At 39.5% G+C, this 22,311-nt stretch overlaps 1 long non-coding RNA gene and 1 pseudogene across 1 annotated transcript in view; one reads left to right on the forward strand and one right to left on the reverse strand.

Moving 5' to 3' along the window:
* The window catches only part of LOC141581051 (uncharacterized), a 285,372-nt gene that overhangs the window by 211,734 nt on the left and 51,327 nt on the right, over positions 1-22,311 (forward strand). The window lies entirely within an intron of this gene.
* LOC101038709 (actin-related protein 3 pseudogene) lies at positions 3,883-5,506 on the reverse strand (annotated as a pseudogene).

A 22,311-nucleotide genomic window follows, 5' to 3' on the forward strand; every position in this document is an offset into this window, starting at 1 on the left:
GCGTGGTTCCTGTTCCTCATTAGGCTTTCACTGATACCTTCCTGGCTAGGAAAAGTAGTACCTTGTTACTTCAGTGAAACCCTGCTTGGCTTTCACTGAAACTACACCAGCAGATGACTGGTGAGGGTGGAACTCTAAATGCTTCACTCATCTTTGCTGGTATGGGTAGGGATGGAATCAAAGTTTTTTCTATGGTGTAATGGCTGAAGTAGAACCATAAGTTTTCTGAATTTTCCATCCTGCTAAGCTTATCATTTCTTGTGTCTTTGGCTAGAGAGAGTAGGCTTTTGTTAGCTTTTTTTTTTTTTTTTTTTTGGTCTGTGCCCATCTACATTTCTGGGATGCCAGCCTCTCTAACCCTAGTCTGGGACTTATGAGGAAAAAAAAAATCCAGGGAACTTTCTAGCTACAGTTTTCTCTTTGGGTCCTGAAGTTGCTAACCAGTCTGTCTTCTTGCCTCCACTCTTCAGAGTCTTCTTATGTTTTTATATGTATATATAAATGTCTAGGAATTTTAGTTATGGTCATAAGAACAGGGAAAATTATGTCTATTTTGCCTTCTAGAAGCAGATAATAGTTCATTTTGTATGTTGATTTTATATCCAATTGTCTTGCTAGAATTTGTATTAATTTTAATAGTTAACATTTTTTTTTAATAGTTAACATTTTTAATAGTTAACATTAATTTTTTTTAATACAGTCTCTATCACCCAGGCTAGAGTGCAATGGTGTGACCTTGGATCACTGCAACCTCCACTTCCGGGGTTCAAGCAATTGTCCTGCCTCAGCTTCCCAAGTAGCTGAGATTACAGGCACCTACCACCACACCCGGCTACTTTTTGTATTTTTAGTAGAGACAGGGTTTCACCATTTGGCCAAGCTGGTCTCAAACTCCCGACCTCAGGAGATCCACCCACCTCGGCCTCCCAAAGTGCTGGAATTACAGATGTGAGCCGCTGCACCCATTTCATTTTAGAAGCTTTTTTCAAATATCTGATCACCCTTCACTATTAGTTCGTATTTAAAAATATAAGAACAAAAAAAGATAATGAAACCAGGTGTTTTGTGTGCAGCAAACTTATGACTGGTAGGCTTTGCCATACATGGATCAGATGGGGACCAGCTCTTTCAATGAGGAATTTCCAAATATCAATAGGTTGAGCACTTGTCCTTGTAGCCAGTTTCTTTGGGAAAGAATCCGCTAATCACCCATTGAGATGGCATGATGCCATTTGTTCGGTTTTGAAAGTGGAAAGAGGGAGTGGAATGAGGATCCAACTACTCTTTTAACTGTCTATTTTTTACTGTCATGCCTCACCCCTGCCATGGTTCTTGCGGATTCGCAAGTGTTTATCCACTCACCAGTGTTCCACTCAGTGATTTATAACCTCCTACACTTGGCAATCAGTTACCTCTCCTCCATTTGTTTTCCAACTTGCAAAAGTTTGCATCTCTTGGGTGCTAATGTCGCTTCTTTTTGTTCTTGTGTCCTTAAATATTTCCATATCAGCTAATGACATAATTACTCATTTTCTCACCTGCCAGAAATCAGTATTTACTCTAAATTCCCCTTCTCTCTCAACCTTCCACATCCAATTGTTCAGCAAGTCTGATTGTTATATTCTAAATATCTCCAGGATTCATACTCATCAATACAACTTTAGATCTGGCCCTTATTATCTCTTACTCGAACCATTATACAAACCACCTGGAAAATAGCTTGCCTCTAGTCCTTTCCTCTTCAGTCCATATTTTTGCACATGACTACATGACTTTTCTTGTTGTAATGGAAAAGATGCATATTCCTGTGATGACAGGATATTCTACACTTACTTATCCTGTCTGACTCCTCTAGAGAGAATTAATTCTACGCTTCTCTTATGTATATGGATAATGTGGCACAGATCATTCAGTTCTATATTATTTATTTATTTATTTTGCATTTCACTCCACTAGACTGTGAGCTTCCTTAAGCCAGGTACTAATAATGACTTATTTAGGTTATTATCTCTAGACCCTAGCAAAGTACCTAGTAAAAGGCAAATGCTTACTTTAAGTAATAAATGAGTCATGAATCTATACATATGTGTATCTTTTCTATCAAAGATACACATATGTATTTCTTTTATAGAAAAAATACATATATGTGTTGATTCATGACTCATTCATGATTCAAAAAGCCTTTGGGCTTACATAGTGCATATATAGATGTTTCTATCTTTGTGTATGTGTACAGGTGCATGTGTTGCTACAGTCTGAGATAACATCACCTTATGAAATTTTAGATAATAAAATTAATTTGAATATGATTAGTCACTTTTGATGAAGTAATATCTCTTGAGAGATATTTACAAATGTGTTACTGATAAAACTTGAATGCTTTCCAAATATTATCAAAGATCTATGGTTTCTCCCAGATAGCTAAGAAGTTAAAGTATAAGTCATAAAATCCATAATCTGATTAATTTTAGTAAGTTCAAAATAGTAGTGGCAAAACAAAAAAATCAGAGGTAGACTTGTAATCCGTTCACCTTCATTTACCATTCTGGAACTCTTCATTTTTTTACATAGATCCAAATTTCCCTCCAGCATCATATCCCTGCCTAAATAACTTCCTTTAATATTTTGTATTTCAGGTTTGCTAAATGAATTATCTCAGACTTTGTGTGTCTAAAATATATTTGATTTAACTTAATTTTTGAGATTTTTTAAACCAGTTATTATATTATAAGTTGATCACTTTTTGTCTTTCAATGTTTTAAGGATATTGCTCCATTTCTTTTTTTATTGCATTGTTTCTCATGAGTTTATTGCCATTATCAACCTTGTTCCTCTGTGTGTAAGGTTTTATTTTTGTTTTTTCCCCACTTTTAGTTACTTTCAAGGTTTATAACCTCCTACACTCTGTAATCAGGTTATTTCTGAGTTTGGATTTGTGATTTGTTGGTTTTTTTCTGATCAAATTTGGAAATTCTCAGCTATTATCTCTTCAAATTTTTCTTTTCCTCTTTACTTCTTCTATAATTATATGTGTTAGACTGTTGGATACTGTCCTACAGCTCTTAATTGCTGTATTCAGTTTTCACTCTTCATTTTTCATTTCTATTTCACTTAACATCATTTTTATTCACCTATCTTTAAGTTTGTTGAATCTTTCTTCTACTATATCCAATCTACTGATAAGACTGTTTATATGTTTATGCCTCTTTTATTTATTTGCTTATTTTTACTTATTTATTTTTGAGACAGTCTCATTCTGTCATCCAGACTGGAATGCAATGGTACCATCTCTGCTCACTGCAGCCTTCACTTCCCAGGTTCAAGTGATCCTCCTGCCTCAGCCTCCCAAACAGCTGGGACAACAGGTGTACACTACCACGCCCAGCTAGTGTTCATACCTCTTGTCTATACATTCCACTAGATCCCATAGTACTGCTATCATAATTATTTCAAATCAGCTGCCTGATTTTTCCAATATTTGGGTCACCTCTGGATCTGGTTCTGTTGATTGCTTTGTCTTTGGACAATGGATTATCTTTTTTCTGGTGTTTGTATGTATGTGTGTTTCATATATATTTATATATATATTTTTAAATTTATCCTTTACTTGGTCATGGTTTTTTCCCTCAAATACAATTTTTCTTTGACGGTTTTTCCTCAAAGTATAAAAAGTATGAAATATAAACAAGCTCTTGCATTGCACACTTAGAAGTGTACAATTCAAGCATTATAGAGCTATCTACACACAGATAAATCCCATCAAATCTTGGATAATTCATTAATATACAAAATATCAGGGCACAGAAAGAACTAAAACCCACTTCTTTTTGTTACATATAAGATTCAAATATTCAATCTAAAGAAAAACACAATCACTTTCGCTCTCTTCTACATCTGCATGTTGATACACTTATTAAAATATTCCTGTATAATCATGTTTGGTCTTACTATTTCAAGTCAGGTTTAAAACCTCAAAACCAACCATCCAGACAAAACAGGTAATCAGAAAGATTATCTCTTCCCCACCTCCCTAACCCCAATAACTATGAAGTCAATTTTACGACATGACTCCAAACACTGGATTGTGATGACAAATGCTAGGTCCAATTTCTTCATAATCCTTTTTGGTGTGGCATACTTGGTAGAACTCTGGCATGGAAGCCCGCATTGATCCTCCAAACCAAACTGCATATTGCTGCATGTGGTGTGTAATGACTTGTACATCAATAGGTTTTGGCTTCAATCTACCGCCACTCAATTCCTCACTTAATTTCAGCCGGGCATCTACAGTTCTTTTCAAATCTCTTTGCAGGCGACGTCCAAAGTCCCTGAACATGGTTGAACCTCCAGAGAGGACAATATTCTTGTAGAGAGGACGTCTGACATCAATTACTTCATGTACAACTTCTGAGATAGGTTGTGTAAAGTCTGGATTAGCAAACTCTGGATGAAAAAAGATTTCTGGTCCCAAAAATCTCTCATAACCAACATCAATGGAAAATTCTTTCTTTGAGATAGCATTGATTCCAGTATACTGTTTAATCCATTTTGACCTATCTGTATCATACTTGTTAAATTCTTTTACTAAATCTGGGCAGACATAACTATAGCGCTCCTTTACTGCCTTAGCAGTTTCCAAAGATTGTTCTAGAGGGATTCCTACTTCTCGGTCTCTCAGCAGTTGCTGAATAAAATATGTTCTATCTCGTCCTGCGATTGGAATGTGTTTAATACAGCTGCCAATCACATACCCTTCAGCCACAGGAATGACATGAGTGACACCATCTCCACTGTCTATTACCGTACCAGTCAATGTCCGTTCTCCTACTTGTCTTGAGGTCCAAGATGCAGCTAAGGCAAGAACAGCCTGCACAGCAATGTACAAGCCTGGAACATTGAAAGATTCAAACGTTATTTCAGCAGTATATTCCCTGTTTTCTGGAGTATTCAATGGAGGTTCAGTCAAAAGAAAATAATGGTCTTCAGGTTCTGACCTTAAATATTTAAAGATCACTTGCTCCATAAACCTTTCCATCAAGTCCTAATCTTCAACTATACCATGGCGGATTGGCCACTTTGTTGCATATGTAGGTTTTTCCATTGCTTCATCACCAGTGAAGAAGTCTAGGTCATCAACACCTTTCATCACCCTCCTTTGAGCTTGATCACCCACTTTTGCCGACTCCTTAATAGCAATACAGGAAGGGATGATAAACTGTGGTTCTGTATTTCCAGCATATCCTAGTTTTGTATACCCCGTGCCACAGTCCACTACACAGGCCGGCAGCCGTCCCGCCATCTTCCTCCTCGCCTGCTGCTGCTGCTGCTGCCGCCGTCTGCTCCGTGCTGCTAGGGGCCAGAGATGGGCGACGGGAGACAGGGGCTATCTGACCATCCACAGCCGGGCCGCCCTCAGCGTCCGCGGGGTAGCCGGGAAGCCGGAGCAGTAGCAAGAAAGCAGCAGGCTCGGTCGGCGGCTATCACTTCCGCAACCCAGGCAGGCAGGCAGTCCATATATATATATATATATATATATATATATATATATATATATTTTTTTTTTTTTTTTTACTGAATATTGGACCTGTGATAAGGAATAGTAGAGACTGATATAAATAGTATTTACTCTTGGAAATAGTCTTTGATGTAAATAGTCTTTCCTCTGTCCAGCTGTTCATGTGGGAAGTTCAGTCAATTTTTTCAGTAGTTGAGCTGGGTTTGGGTTTTGTTTTTGTTACAATTATCTTCAGTGCAAATAATCAGCTGCTATTATCTTGTTCCTAGTGTGGGTCCTGAAGCATTGGAGGAGTGTTCTCAGTGTTCCTGTTCCACTCTCATCTCTCTTTGGACTTTGTATTCTTGTGCCATGGGTGGGGATGGGGGTGCCTCTCCATGCTCTTGCCTCTGCTGCAGTGATAAGGCTGCTATGGCAGTGCAAGGTTCTTGGTGGGGGCAAGGAAGGTTTTTTTAATATCATAGTTCAGCCTCAGTCTTAGGTTCTGTGTGCCTGGGCCTTGAGGGTGAAACTTGCTTGGCACCGTTGCCCCTCCCACATCCATGGAAGCCAGTTTCTGCCTTGTACCTGCGTGTATTCTTGGGCAAGAGAGGATTTCCCGCCTCACTTCTAATGAGAGGAGATACATTGTTTGTGTCACTGCAGATATGGGGCCTGACCAGGTTTCCTGCCCTTCTCCAGGGACAGATGTTTTTTGTTTCTACTCTTCTCTCAGAAGCAGATTAACTTTGTCTAAGATTGGGATGGGAAGGGCTTATAATCTAAGAAAGAAAAGCTCTAAAGTGACTGTTTGCTGTTACGTCCCTGTACTAACCAGGGACAAAAAAATACCCCCATGTAGATGTTCCTGGTCATTTGACTGGTGTGTTTTAGCAAAAAGATGATTATTACGGCAAAACCTCAGTATTTCTTGGGATAACTCAACTCCTTTTATCCTGATCAGCTGTGCTTATCAAGTAATTTCCTGGAATTATGTTACTTCTCACTTTTCTTCCTTTTGGGAAGAATCTCTGTTGTATGTATTGTAAAATAGCTAATAAGTCTGATGATTGGGAATTCTGGAACTTGGTCTCTCGTAAGAGGACTGTGTCTGGTTGACCTAAAGAGCTGAGCACCAGGCCCCAGATCCATGATGACCCCAGAAAAGCTGATGCTCTGTGCAAATGGAAAATACAGCTGGCCAGCAGATACCTCCCTCCCCCTACTCCCCTACATTGACTACAGTACCATTGTGAAATACGGTATTCAGCATATTTTCAGTGTTACCCAAAGTACCATCAAAGGATAACAGCCTAGTTACAATACAAGCAAATAGCCTGAGAAAATCTCATTATGTCAGACTGATGGGTTCTTCTTTAGTGTGAAAATGAATATGGCCAAGCACATGAGAAAAATGTATACACAGAATTATCTGTGTATGCACACATGCACATACAGAATTCATATTTATATACGTATCTCCAAATATGCCCCAACATATTTCTAAAAACTAAGATTCCATTGGCTATGCTGGTTGCCAAGGTGATTCTTGCTGGAGTAAATACAGCTTTGCTGGTCAACTCAGACAGAGGAAGCTTCATTTAAGACACATCAGATCCTCCCTTGAGAAGCCCTCCCCTTTACTGAGGTCCCTCTTCCTGCTCACTCCTTCCCCAATGGCAGGCAGCAGCACATACTGCCAGCTGGAGAGCAGGCTCAAAGTCTGAGGAGCTCTATGTGGGAATCCTCAGTTAATACATGGAGCCCAAAAAGCAACAGGAAACAAAACAAAACAAAACAAAACTCAGTACTCAGCTGAATTCCAGAAGCCTACTCATTCTAATACTAACAGATGAGTAGAACAGGAAAGCAAGTATCATGATCTCACCCCTTCCAGTGTCCCTGGCTTTCTCCCCTGATCGTTCCAGCCTCCTCTTCTTCCCCCAACTTTTGGATCTGAAGCGGCACTAATACTTAAGTCTGGAGACCCATTACTTCTCAGTTTTTTTTTTTTTTTTTCCGAGCCAGAGTCTAACTCTGTCACCCAGGCTGGAATGCAGTGGCACGATCTTGGCTCACTGCAACCTCCACCTCCCAGCTTCAAGCCAACTATCTGCTTCAGCCTCCTGAGTAGCTGGGATTACAGGCACCTGCCACCATGCCTGGCTAAATTTTTGTATTTTTAGTAGAGACAGGGTTTCGCCATTTTGGCCAGACTGGTCTTGAAGTCCTGACCTCGTGATTCATCCACCTTAGCCTTCCAAAGTGCTGGGATTACAGGCATGAGCTACCATGCCCAGCCTACTTCTCAGTCTTTCAACATTACGGCCTTGGAGCCAACTAAGGCTCTACTAAAACTGAAAGAAAATTTTCTAAGAGGATGAGATAAAGAGCTTTGGAAAAGCTCAGCACTCCTTCCTGGAGAGACAAACAGTTCCTTAAAACAGCACAGCCTGCAGAGCCAGAAACTCCCTTTAAACCCTGTTGGCCAGAGCATAGGGGCAGGGCCAATAGGGCCAGTTCCCCCACATGCTATTCCTGAGCGCAATTCTTGTATCCCTTTTAATTTTTTTATTATTTTTTTTAAGACAGGGTTTCACCATGTTGGTCAGGCTGGTCTTGAACTCCCGACCCCAGGTGATCTGCCCGCCTTGACCTCCAAAGTGCTTGGATTACAGGCATGAGCCACTACGCCCAGCCACAATTCTTGTATCTCTAAACTCTAATTCTATATTTTTCATTTCTCTGTCTCCCTAATATGAGAAGGAACAGAGAGACTTATATTTTGAGATCTGGCTGGATCTTTGGATATGCTGTATATTTCTCCCCTGATCACCCCAGAGGCAACACTCAGTCTCTTTGCTGGTTTTTCTGAGAAATCCACTCATGCCAAATTTGGGTGAGTTTAGTAGGACTGACTTTAGCTTTGGTGAAGTTACAGGAAGAGGATCACATCACAGAATGAGAAGCCTTCTTCCTCTTCCCAGCCCTTCCTTCCCCCTGCTGTCCTTCCTGTCTACACACAACCCCCTCCAAAATTTTCTCACTTGATTAAACGTAATAGTTTCCCTCTCTCTCTGAAACCTTAATGCTAACTAACACCCAGGCTTTGGATGTTAGTTAGCACTAAGTGGTTCAAAGGAAGCTGGATATAAAATCTTGTAAAAAATTCGAAAGCAATGTTTGAAACCTACAAACAGATGTACCTGGAGAAGAGAAGTAGAAGCCTTTGTAGCAGTCCGGTAAAATAGTTATAAGATGTGGTTTTGTAATTGCCACTGGGAAATTTCTTTCCTTTTCTTTTCAGAATATTTTGCTGTAACTAATCAGAAATGCCATGATAAAGTTTGGTTCCCACTTTCATTGTATTTCATTGAAAGTGCTTAATGAAAATGGCTTGAGAACTTTGGGTAGGCATATGTAAGAAATGGATGGTATTCATTGGGGAAACCATAAAGTATTTGAATTTCTACTTTATTTGGAGTGCTTTTACAAATCAATTTGAAATCCTATCCATTCTGAGGGAGGACTGTTCCTTAGTTAAGGACTTGTTTATTTAAATGGGACTGCAAATATGTTTTGGTTTCTAAGCTATATTAGCAAAACTTATTTTTCAAAAATGCCCACTGTGATATAAATGTCAAAGTATATTATTAAGTATTTTATAATGAATTATAAACTTTTTTTCCAGGGTCTTACTTTTTACTTGTGAAACTGAACACAATTTTTGGACAATGTTTAAACATTTCTTTTTGTACTTGAAATAAACATTTTTTAAAAACTAGAAAAAAAAAAAAAGAAAGGAAGCTGGAAAGGGAATAAGGTGTAGATTCTACCTGAAATTTACTTAAACATGTTCATCACAATGCTCAGGGAGAAAAAACCCTCTTCATTAACATAATCTATTCTCTTTGGCATTGTCATATTACAGAAAACAAAACTTTCCCCCTGATAGTAGGAAATATATACTTCTCTTAAAATGTGTGGGTAACAGTAGAAATCACTTTTGACTCTGGGCCCAAACAAAGAAACCACCCGAAATCTCTTGGTTAGGTCTTTTGTGGGCCTGTGTTCTCCTTGGAGAAGGTTGCTCTTCTTTTGTCAGAACTGCTGGTCTCCACTCAGCTACCTAGTAGCTAGAGCTACTTCTACCCTCTCTTTCTTCTGACCATAGCTGTTCTGCTCCTCTGGTCCTACCCAGTGGTAAAGCATGTAGCCCATGGAGCCACTAGTGGTATTCTCCTGAAGTGGGACAGGTCTCTGTCTCGCATTCAGATTTATGACTTTTATTGCTCTTGTCCTTAAACATGAATCCTGTACAATTCTTATACATTATTTGCTCTCTCAGTTTCTTAATGGCTCTTCTTTTGGAAAGATATCCCTCAGTATTGCACACAAAAATATCTCTTTATATTAGTCTCTATTCAATGACCCAGAACCAAGTTCCACTGCCTTGACTTTAATATATATCCCAGGTGTGTGTGTGTGTGTGTGGTGAGGGAGACACAATATACAATACTGTTAATTCTGGCCTCCTAGGCATCTTCTCAGCCATCTACCTAAGTGCTTATCTGTTTCTTTCTCCCAGGCTCCTTGCGCAAATAAAATTCTTTTATACCCATCCTAACATTCTAAAATAGTACTGTTGAAAGAAATGTAATGTAAGTCCCTTATGTAACTTTAAGTTTTTAGTAGCTTATTTAAAAAAGGAAAAGAAACAGATAAATTAATTTTAATACTATTTGAAATTTAGTACAATATATTGAAATACTATCATTTCAACAAATAATCAGTATAAGTATTTTAATATTTTTTGCACTAAATCTTTGATATCTAGTATGTGTTTTATACTTACAGCACATCCCAGTTCAGACTAGCTACGTTTCAAGTAATCCACAACCACAGTGGCTAGTTGCTGTCATATTGGACAGCACAGTTCTAGAGTTTCAAGGGTATGTGTGTAAACAGTCTACTAAGTGGAACTCTGGCAACAAACATAGAAAATATGCATGGAAGTATCAAGTACAAACTTCTCAGCTGAGCTTTTAAGGCCCTCTGTAATTGTTCCACCATGCTAGCCAGTTTGATCTCCTTTCTGATACTACATACACCCTGATCATTCCTGACTCTATATTTGGCTTTTGCTGTTCCCCTGACAAATGAGCCTCTTTCTGTTTCTTTTGCTGTTTTAACTTCTAGACCCAGCTAAAGTTCTCTCTTCTCCAGGACTACAGCAATTCCTATTGTTCTTTCTTCAGAACTTCCCTCAGTAACATTTTAGAGGCTGTACCATAAAAATTCTGATTCTTTTTTATCTCCCACACTACTTAGCACAAATATCACTGGGATTTAAATATCTAAGCTTAGCTAAAATTGGAGGGCAACTGACAGGCTAAGTGCTTTTGCATACTGAATCTCATTTGATTCTCAAGATTTATTGATGTCATTATCACTTTTTTTTAAATGGATGACAAATTTATATGTTGTTCAGGTTGGCCTTGAACACCTGACCTTGCCTCCTCATGCACCAGGACAACTGGCTTGAGCCACCGCAGCTCCCAGATATCATCATCACTTTCTAAATAATCAGCATAAAGCTCAGAGAAGTTGATTTGCTTGAGGTCACAGAGCAAGGAATTGCCAGAAAGCCCAAATGATCTAACTACAAATGCAGAGCAATGCTTTCCAGATCAGTGGTTGCCACCCAGACCCCTGGTACATCCCACTTTACCCCCTCCAAATCAATGTGGAGGCAGGGGCTCTGTTTTGCTTGGTTTTTATAATTAATGTTTCCCAGGAGATTCTTGGGCATCTAGCTCTGCCATGTCCAAGAACAAATATTTGGAAACTACTCTTCAGACAATGCTATGTAAAGGGTATCTCCCTTCTTGCTCCTGTGGGGAGGATTCCCAGGGCAAGGCATCTTTGTAAATGGTATCCCCATCTGCTGCTTTTTCCTGGTTACTCCTCACTTCCACTTCAACTTGCTTGAAAGGAGAAAGGAGTACAAGAATTTTTAAATGTCTGTGAATGAACTTCAATAATAGTTGAATCTAAATATAAGACCTCATGATTATACTCCAAAATTCCAGTGATTATAGTTCAGAACTTTGAGCCATGCATTCCCTCCCCTCTTTCACTCAGAATGCCCCACACCCATTAAAAGCAGCATTATTAAAAACAGCAGCTACTGGGCATGCTTAGAAACAACTCTTCTCAAGTAAATAACTTGGAATGTTTTTATTTTAGAATATCAAAGGGAGTCTGGACCACATTATGGCTAATTGACTACATATTTCCATGAGCAGAAATGAAGCTATATTTTAGTTATAAAGATACTAACCACAATGTCTTTAATGTTGGTTACCAGCTTTTTAAAAAGAAGAGAGAGAGAGAGAAAGCAAAAAGTGAATTGCACATTAAATTTCAGCTTAATATAAATCTTAGCTCTATTTCTAGAACAAGCAGAAATTGGGGAATTTAGCACATGCATTTTCGCCTAAGTACAGTGATTGCAACCATGCTGTCATAGCCCTACTTTGTGTAGATCTAGCCTATCCTGATTTTTAAAATGTTCTCAAGGACAATTCTGTGTGTGTGTGTGTGTGTGTGTGTGTGTGTGTGTGTGTGTGTTTAAGGGTGTGTTTAAGTATTATGTGTCTCTTTTTCTTTTCCCTCCTTCTTTCCCTTCCTCTCCTCCCTAATGGGAGATGGTTAAAGCAGTCTAGCTTGCTAGAAAAACAGTGAGTTCTAAAAGCTAAGCAAATTAAACTGCAGTTTCTAAAGTAAGAAAACATTTACAGCAAAGTTGATCTGACTCTTTTAATGACTTGCATAATTGTTTATCTGTTTTTTGCTACACGGTAATTAGGCTTAATAAGCATTATTTATTTTATAGCCTAACCAACCATTTTTGGGCTTAGCTAGGGGAAGGAAGTTTGAAAGAGGCATAGAGAAATTTCACTGTGATGCCTCCGCCCCTGCTGCCCCCTCACTGTTCATCCTATCTCAGGGGAGGGGCTGCAAATGGAGCCACGCCTAGCACCCCATGCTCCTAGACTCATTCTCCTCCCTGTTTACTTTGCTGGTGAGTAAATGACTCAACTGGGGACTTCTAAAACCTCTAGACTGTGTGTGGCCCTGATTAAATGCTCTAGGAAGAAAAGAAGAGAGAAGAAAAATCCTGATTATCCAGAATTGTTGGATAATGAGTCTTTCTGGACAGTACAATTTCTAAGATAACTGAGCATTTTTCCTTTAAGCTCCAGAATTTTAATTTTAATCATTTCAAATGGAAATCTAAATCAAACGTATTATACTCTTCTCTGAGTTCTTAAACAATAGACATAATTAAACATTTTCTTCACCGAGTTATAAAAAAGATAGTTTATTACATTTACTTGTCATAATTAAATGATCCAAATTTATATATATGTAAGTCCTTGTAATGTTCTCTTGTTTGTTTGTTTTGTTTTGTTAAAGACAAGATCTCCAGGCTAGAGTGCAGTGGCATAATCACAGCTCCCTGCAGCCTCCAAGTTCTGGGCTCAAGCAACCCTCCTGCCTTTACCCGACAAGTAGCAAGGACTATAGGCATGCACCATTTTGCCCAGCTAATTAAAACCATTTTTTTTTTGTAAAGACAGGGTCTCTTACTCTGTTGCCCAGGCTGGTTTGCAATTTTTTATATATATATAATTTTTCTGAAAACATTCATTTCTGTTGTCAGTATACCTACCACTAGCAATTCCATATCCCTCTTTTAAACTGCTCTATTCATAAGAACTATGAATATAAGCATGAATATTTAAACAGTCATAAAAATTAGAATAACAGGTGTCCACATTGAGTGTAAAATAGAGGTAAATAGTTTCTGAGGGAGGATCTCTGAGAGAGCAAATAGGACTTTTATGTGTCCTACTGAATTTCCTTGTTCTTGCCAACTTTCTGGAAAGAGAGATTGTCAGAAGGATGAATTCTGGAAAAGTAAGAAATTATTGTAGCTGTTCTAAGGAAACTGATTTAAAAACTCAGAAGGAGGGTGCTATGGTTTGAATGTGTCCCCCAAAATGCTTGTGTTAGAAACTTAATCCCCAATGCAACAATATTGGGAGGTGGGGCCTCATGGCAAATGTCTAAGTCACGAGGACTCCACTCTCATAAGTGCATTCATGCCAATTATAAAAGGGCTTGAGTCTGCAAGTTCAATCTCTTGCTGTCTCATACATGCCCTCTTGCCATATGATGGTACAGCAAGAAGGTCCTTACCAGAAACAATCCTTCAGTCTTGATTTCCCAGCCTCAAGAACTATGAGCCAAATACATTTCTTTTGTTTATGTAGTCTGTGGTATTCTTTATAGTAACACAAAATGGGCTAGGAAAGCAAGGTGAAATGTGAATCTCCCTTCATAGAATGTATAAGAAAAATGATTTTAGGCTAGGTGCAGTGGTTCATGACTATAATCCCAGCACTTTGAGAGGCCAAGGTCAGGGGATCACCTGAGGCCAGGAATTTGAGACCAACCTTAGCAACAACTAAGACCCCATCTCTACAAAAAATAAAAAAATTAGCTGGGCATGGCAGCACATCCTTTTAGTCCCAGCTGCTCAGGAGGCTGAGGTGGGAGGATCACTTGTGCCCAGGAGTGCAAGGCTGCAGTAAGCTATGATTACACCACTACACACTAACCTGGGTGACACCATCTCAAAATAAAAAAAAAGAAAGATTTCATTTTTCTGATGACAAAAGTAATGCATGACAATTTAAAAAATATATTCAAATCAGCCAGGCACAGTGACTCATGCCTATAATCCCAGCACTTTGGGAGGCCGAGGCAGGTGGATCACAAGGTCAGGAGATCGAGACCAACCTGGTCAACATGGTGAAACCCCATCTCTACTAAAAATATGAAAGTTAGCTGGGCATGGTGGCGCATGCCTGTAGTCCCAGCTACTCGGGAGGCTGAGGCAGAAGAATTGCTTGAATCCAGGAGGTGGAGGTTGCGGTGGGCAGAGATCATGCCATTGCCCTCCAGCCTGAGTAACAAGAGCAAAACTCAGTCTCAAAAAAAATATATATATATTCAAATCTTATAAATATATATGTATATAATTTGGAAGTCCTTCATATTCTCACCATCCCCCAACCCCAAATAACTACTTATGAAAAGTACATCAGTGCTTTTTATATTTACATACTAGCATGTTATTATGACTTTTTTAAGATATAAATTTAAGATCTATCTGTACCTTACAACTTGATCTTTCAACTTACTAATTTATCTTGAGTCTCTCATTAATTAGTCAACTTTTAGGTATTTCATTGCTTTTTTAGCCACACCTTAAGTATTCAATTAAGGATCACATTAGTCAGGGTTATCTAGAGGGACAGACCTAATAGGATATAAGGATACATGTATTTCAAGGAGAATTTATTAAATATTAACTTGTAAGATCATAAGGTCCCACAATAGGCTGTCTGCAAGCTGAGGACTAACCACACCAGTCCAAGCCCCAAACTGAAGAACTTGGGAGTCTGATGTTTGAGGGCAGGAAGCGTCCAGCACAGGAAAAAGATGGAGGCTGGGAGGCCAGGCCAGTCTCTCTTTTTCATGTTTTTCTGTCTGCTTTATATTTTTTGACAGCTGCTTAGATTGTGCCCACCAGATTAAGAGTGGATCTGCTTTCCCCATCCCACTGACTCAAATGTGAATCTCTTTTGATGACACCCTTACAGACACACCCAGGATCAATACTTTGTAGTCTTCAATCCAGTCAAGTTGACACTCAATATTAACTGTCACAGGATATTCCATAAGTATTGAAACAGTTCCCTGCTGATGAATATTTAGATAGTATTTAGTTTTTCAACATTAAAATCAACAATGAAGTGAACATCTTTGAATATGTATTCAAAGTATTTGGGTAGAATAAAGTCTTAGATGTTGATATGGTTTGGCTGTGTCCCCACCCAAGTCTCATCTTGAATTGCAGCTCCCATAATCCTCTCATGTCATGGGAGGGACCTTGTGGGAGATAATTGAATCATGGGGGCGGGTTTTCCCATGCTGTTCTCATGATAGTGAATAAGTCTTAGAAGATCCGATGATTTTATGAAGGCGAGCTCCCTGCACATGCTCTCTTGCCTGCTGCCAGATAAGATGTGCCTTTGCTTCTCCTTCACGTTCCATCATGATTGTGAGGCCTCCCCAGCCATGTGGAACTGTCCATTAAATCTCTCTTTTTTTAATAAATTACCCAGCCTTGGGTATTTCTTCATAGCAGTATGAAAATAGACAAATACAGATGTGGAATTTGACCTTTGAATTCACTCTTTGAGCTGTTATATAGAAGATCACAACCGGGGAGGGCAAAACAATGGAAATGCATTCTCTTACAGTTCTGGAGGCTAGAAGTCCAAAATCAAGGTGTTAGCAGGGCCATGCTCCCTCTGAAGCCTGTGGGGAAAGTCTTGCTTGCCTCTCCCTAGATTCTGGTGGTTTGCTGGCAATCTTAGTTTGCAGCTGTGTAACTCCAGTCCCTACCTTCAACACCACATGGTGTCTCTTCCTGTGTGTCTCTGTTTTCACACCGCCATCTTCTTATAAGGACACCAGTCACATTGGATTAGGGACCAACCCCACTCCAATATCAGCTGAACTAATTACATCCACAGTGACCTTATTTCCAAATAAAGTCATATCCTGAGAACTGAGAGTTAGGATTTCAATATAGCTTTTCTGTGTGGGAAGCAGGTGAAGTAGGGGAAGGAAGGGACACAGTTTAACTCATAACATCTTTCAAAGGATAAAGGCTTTAAACATTTAATAGATGCTGCCATTTTTATTTCAAAAACATTATGCCAATGTACATTCTCATCAACAATTTATGAGTACCAATTTCTCATGGACACTGGATATTATGAATTTTCTATTACTTTCTAATCTGATAGGTAAAAATTTATAACTCATTGTTATTTTATTTTACATTTCTTTATCACTGAAATAGAGCAAATTTTCACTTGCAGTGCTGACTACTATGGAGAACAAAGAAAAGGAAAAAGCATTAAGAATTTTTCACTTGCTTTACTAAATTTCTTCTGTGATTTGCCTCTAATATCCTTTGCTCAATTTTTCTATTGCACTATTCATCTTTTTCTTATTGATTTATAAGGACTTTTTCTTTACTAGAGGAGTCTACAAGCTCTTTGCTTATTATATATATTGTACTTTCCTTTCAATTTGTCATTTATTTCTGTTCTTGCTACATAGAAGCTTATTATTATTATCATCATCATCATCATTTTTGAGACAGGGTCTCGCTCTGTTGCCCAGGATAAAGTACAGTGGTGCAGTCTCAGCTCACTGCAACTTCCACCTCTGGATTCAAGTGATTTTTGTGCCTCAGCCTCCCGAGTAGCTGAGATTACAGGCATGCATCACCATACCCAGCTAATTTTTGTATTTTTAGTAGAGAAAAGGTTTACATGTTAGCCAGACTGGAAGATTATTATTTTATGTGGTTACCTTTCTCTTTTCAGAAACCAGGAATTTTCATGCTTAGAAAGACCTTTTCTACCTCAAGATTATAAAAATAGATGCCAATAGTTTATTCTAATACAATTATGACTTCATTTATGCATTTAGTTTTGTTATTCCATGGATATGTGTTTTAGTAAAAGGGTCAGGTGGCAATCCAGTATTCTTATTTTTTCAAATGGTGATCACATGGTTGTCATGGGCTGTTTATTGATGCATTGTCCCCACAGATTGGAAATGACACCTGTATCATATCCTGGATTCTGTGTAAATTGCCATATGCTCAGAGGTCCAGTTCTGGGCCACCCTACTCTGTTTCATTGTCCTGCCAGTCTCCTGCTGAGCTGGAACCAGTGTTAGAGTTACTGTAACTTTCTAATATAGCTTAATATCTCTTGTGACGTTTTTCCCTCCTTACTTTTCATAGTTTTCTTCACTGTCCTGAGAAGTTTATTCCTATAGATTAGTCTAAATATTGGCAAGTTCTTTACAAAATTTCTGCAAATATTTTTATGGAATGGCGTTAAGTTCGTAATTAAGAGAGAATTGGCACTTATGTATTTTTTCTACTCAAAAAATAGACCTCTCTATGAATTCAAATCTTTATGTCTCTCAATATTATGCCTTTTTCTTCATATAGCACAGGTTATATAGTTTTGTTAACTTATTCTTAAGTATGGGGTGTGTGTGTGTGTGTGTGTGTGTGTGTGTGTGTGTGTTTTGAAACAGTCTCCTTCTGTCACTCAGGCTGGAGTGCAGTGGTGCCATCTTGGCTAACTGCAACCTCCACCTCCCAGGTTCAAGTGATTCTCCTGCATCAGCCTCCCAGGTAGCTGGGGCTACAGGTATGCACCACTGCACCTGGCTATTTTTTTTTTTTTTTTTTTTTTTTTAGTAGAGGTGGGGTTTCACCATGTTGGCTAGGCTGGTCTCAATTTCCTGACATTAGGTGATCCACCTTCTTTGGCCCTTCCAAAGTGTTTGGATTACAGGCATGAGCCACCGTGCCCAGCCTGAAGTATTTTTTAATTACTAATGGGAATAAGATCTTTTCTTCCAGTAAATTTTCTACCTGATTTTTTTTTTTTTTTTTTTTTTTTGAGACGGATTTTCGCTCTTGTTACCCAGGCTGGAGTGCAATGGCGCGATCTCGGCTCACCGCAACCTCCGCCTCCTGGGTTCAGGCAATTCTCCTGCCTCAGCCTCCTGAGTAGCTGGGATTACAGGCACGCGCCACCATGCCCAGCTAATTTTTGTATTTTTAGTAGAGACGGGGTTTCACTATGTTGACCAGAATGGTCTCGATCTCTTGACCTCGTGATCCACCCGCCTCGGCCTCCCAAAGTGCTGGGATTACAGGCTTGAGCCACCGCGCCCGGCCTCTACCTGATTTTTGTTCGTATGGAGGAAAGTTATGGGTTTTAAAAATACTAGATAGGTAACTGGCTACTTCCCTGAATTGCATTGTTTCTAATGGCTTTGTAGTTGTTTCTCTTCAAGTGTATTGTCACATCATCTGCAGTAACTAATTCTGCCCCCTCTTCTTACAATATTTATATCTTTTATTGGTTATCTTATCTAATTTTAAAGTTTTTCCAGAAAAATGTTAGTTAATAGGAGTAATAGTGAACATGCTTGTCTTATTCCTAATTTAAGTGGAAATCTTTCCATTGTTTGTTAACTGTGATGTTGGTTTATGATTTAGAATACATCTGTCTATTGTATTATGAAAATATTCTATATTCCTATTTCAACACAGTCATTAAGAACATAAGAACCTGGCACTTACTAGCTGTATGCAACCCACTTCCTAATATGTGACCTGAGTCAAGACTCTTAACCTTGCTAGGCTTTAGTGTCTTTATCTACAGACTGAATGTGGAAGAGAGTACCTCCCTCATTGTGTGATGGTGAGGAATAAATGAGAAAATGCATACAAAGCATATCAGATGGTGCCCAATATAAAATAAGGGGAAAATAAATGTTAGCTCTTAGTTTTTTTTTTTTTCACTATGAATGAATACCGAAATCTGTTACATTCCTTTTCTGTACCTTTGAAAGTCATCATGACTTTTCTCCTTTGATTATTAACAGGGTTAATTATGCTAATAGATTTTCTAAAATTGAATCCACCTGAAATAAGTCCCACTTTGGTGTTTTTAAATGGACTACTGGATTCTATTTGCTTTTTTTTTTTTTTTTTGAGACAGTATTGCTCTGTTACCCAGCCTGGACTATAGTGGTATGCTCTCAGCTCACTGCAACCTCCACTCCCAGGTTCAAGTGATTCTCATGCCTCAGCCTCCAGAGTAGCTGGGACTACAGGCATGTGCCACCATGCCTGGCTAATTTTTGTACTTTTAGTAGAGACAAGGTTGCACCTTTTTGGCCAGGCTGGTCTCAAACTCCTGACCTCAAGTGATCTGCCCGCCTTAGCTTCCCACAGTGCTGGGATTACAGGCATGAGCCACCATGCCCGGCTATTTCCCAGTATTTTTTTATTAGAGTTTTTACATTGTATTTAAAAGGAAGATTACCCTGAGATACATGTGTATGTGTGTGTGTGTATAATGGGTATAGGTGTGTGGTATGTGCTGCATGTGTGAAATATTTGTGCAGTACCTATGTGTTGGGGTGTGGGTGGTATCAATATAAGGTGAATGTGTGGTGTGGTATATGTGTAGTGTGTAGGTGGTGTATATGTGTGAGCACATTTGTATTTGTATGTGTGATGTATGCGTGAATTGTGTGGATGTTTGTATTTGTACTGTGTGTGTGTGTGTGTGTGCGTGTGTGTGTGTATCTGGTGGGGAAACAATGCTTTGCATAGTGCGTGTTACATAAGTGTTATCTCTGTGAGGTTTTGCTGCCAATGATATGTTGGCTTCCTGAAATAAGTAGGGAGAATTTTTCCTTTATGCTCTGGATGAGTTAAATAGCAACAAAATCATCTCTTTCTTTCTTTTTTTTTTTTTGAGACGGAGTTTCGCTCTTGTTACCCAGGCTGGAGTGCAATGGCGCGATCTCGGCTCACCGCAACCTCTGCCTCCTGGGCTCAGGCAATTCTCCTGCCTCAGCCTCCTGAGTAGCTGGGATTACAGGCACGTGCCACCATGCCCAGCTAATTTTTTGTATCTTTAGTAGAGACGGGGTTTCACCATGTTGACCAGGATGGTCTCGATCTCTCGACCTCGTGATCCACCCGCCTCAGCCTCCCAAAGTGCTGGGATTACAGGCTTGAGCCACCGCACCCGGCTATTCATCTCTTTCTTAAAGGTTTAAAACGAACAACTTGTTAGATGACCTGGGCCTTGGGAGCTTATGGTAGAATTATCCACTTTTTCCATGGTTTGGGTTTTGGAAAATCTCTGCATCTATTTTGATAAGAATTTATTTGAAAATAGTCCATTTGTTCCCATTTATTAGAGAATAGAGAAATATCTATTTTGGATATGATATCAAATAATAGCTCAGTCTAATTCCAAAACTTTTCTGACATTTAGTATGAAGAGAAAAAATAAGAGCACTTGAGAAGTAATTTTGGCACCAAGAACACTACAGGGATAGCCAAGTGGGAAAGACAGACTCCCTGTGAGGCTGGATCATCTGAGTAATGAAAATGGAGAAATGTGTGACTGACTTACTTACCATGACTAGATAAGTAGTAAATATTAGGTTGGTGCAAAAGTAATTGAGGTTTTTGCTATTACTTTTAACCTCAATTACTTTTGCACCAACTTAATACCTACAAAATAAATGTAATCAGTGGACTAAATTCTTCCAAATGTGGTGGCCCTTGAGGAAAATACCGAAAGCACTTTAGGGAGAGGCCTGCTAGGACCCTTGTGGGTCAGAGGGAAGCTCTGGCAGTGGGCGCCTGCAGCTGCCGTGGAGCGGGAAACACTCACGGGAGGAGAGGGGCGGAAACTGAAGTTCCGAAAGGCCCAGGACATCTCAGGAAGAAGTGCAGGCAGGGATCAAAACGCTGCGGCAACGGACGTGCCTGCTGGTGTGGAAGGTGCAGGTTCTGAGACTAGTGAGACTTGGGCATGTATACCAAGCTGCAGTGACCATGGTGTCGTTCGTGTGTCCTTACTAGAAGCTTATCCGTGTTTGTACCGGCTTCCCTTCATCCCACCTAGATTTGAGAAGAGGGCACTAAGTTAGCATGCTCAATTAGACGACCTACAGGCGTGTTGCTGAACTGCAGAGGTGTACAAGCATTCTCTCCTCCAGTCTCCTCCAGCCTCCCCCGCCCCTTTTGTAGGGTTGAAGGCTCATCCACCCCCCAAAGGTGCTGACTCCTCAGTTTCTAGATGCGGCTTCTGTGGCTGAAGTTTTCCCAGAACACAGCTCAGCTCCTGGGCCCCACACACCCGGAAGTTCTCTCTAGCCCAGTCTGCCACTTCTTCCATCACCATACAGAACGCTAAGAACAGAAGGGAAGACGAGGACCCATCGTTAACTCCCTCAAGGAGTTTCTGCCCCTTTCAGAGGGAAGACAGACTCTCCACTCTCAATATTGACATTCTATTTCCTATTTTTATTCTGAGAGAATGTTTCTGTTCCTGGTCCTAAAAGGAAATAGATTTTATTTGTTTGGCTTTGTATTTTGGTTGACTTTGCATTCAATTGGTACAATTAGAACTGCAAGAGACCCTTAGAGGTTCGGCTGACGATGCTTAGCACATAGCAGATTGTGGTCGTTCATTTTATGTGTCAACTTCACTGGGCCACAGGATACCCAGTTCTTTGGTTAAACATTACTCTGGATATGTCTGGGAGGGTGTCTGAATGGCATTAATGTTTGAATTACTTGGTAGACTCAATAAAGCAGGTTGGATCAGTTTCATCCAATCCATTGAAGTTCTGAATTGAAGTTTAAAAAAAAAAAAAAACTGAGTAAGAAAGAATTCTCTTTTTCTGCCTGACTGTCTTCAAGCTGGGATGTTGGTCTTCTCTTGCCTTCATACTGAGATTCAGACTTGAATTTATACCATCAGCTCACCCACTTCTCAGGCCTTCAGAATCAGACTGGAACCGTACCATCAACTCTCCAGGGTCTCCAGCTTATTAACTGCAGATCATAGACTTCTCAGCCTGCATAATCTTGTGAGCCAAATCTTCAGAGTAAATCTCTTTCTAGTTGGCTTTGTTCCTCTGAAGAACCCAGACTAATACACAAGTATTCAGTAAATGCTTGCTTACTTTGTATAAGTGACGTTTGGTAAGTCTGGGGAGCGGTTAATGGCAGAGTTCAGATCAGGATGTAGGGTTGA

The sequence above is a fragment of the Saimiri boliviensis genome, chromosome 1, assembly GCF_048565385.1.
Source record: "Saimiri boliviensis isolate mSaiBol1 chromosome 1, mSaiBol1.pri, whole genome shotgun sequence".
Taxonomy (NCBI): domain Eukaryota; kingdom Metazoa; phylum Chordata; class Mammalia; order Primates; family Cebidae; genus Saimiri; species Saimiri boliviensis.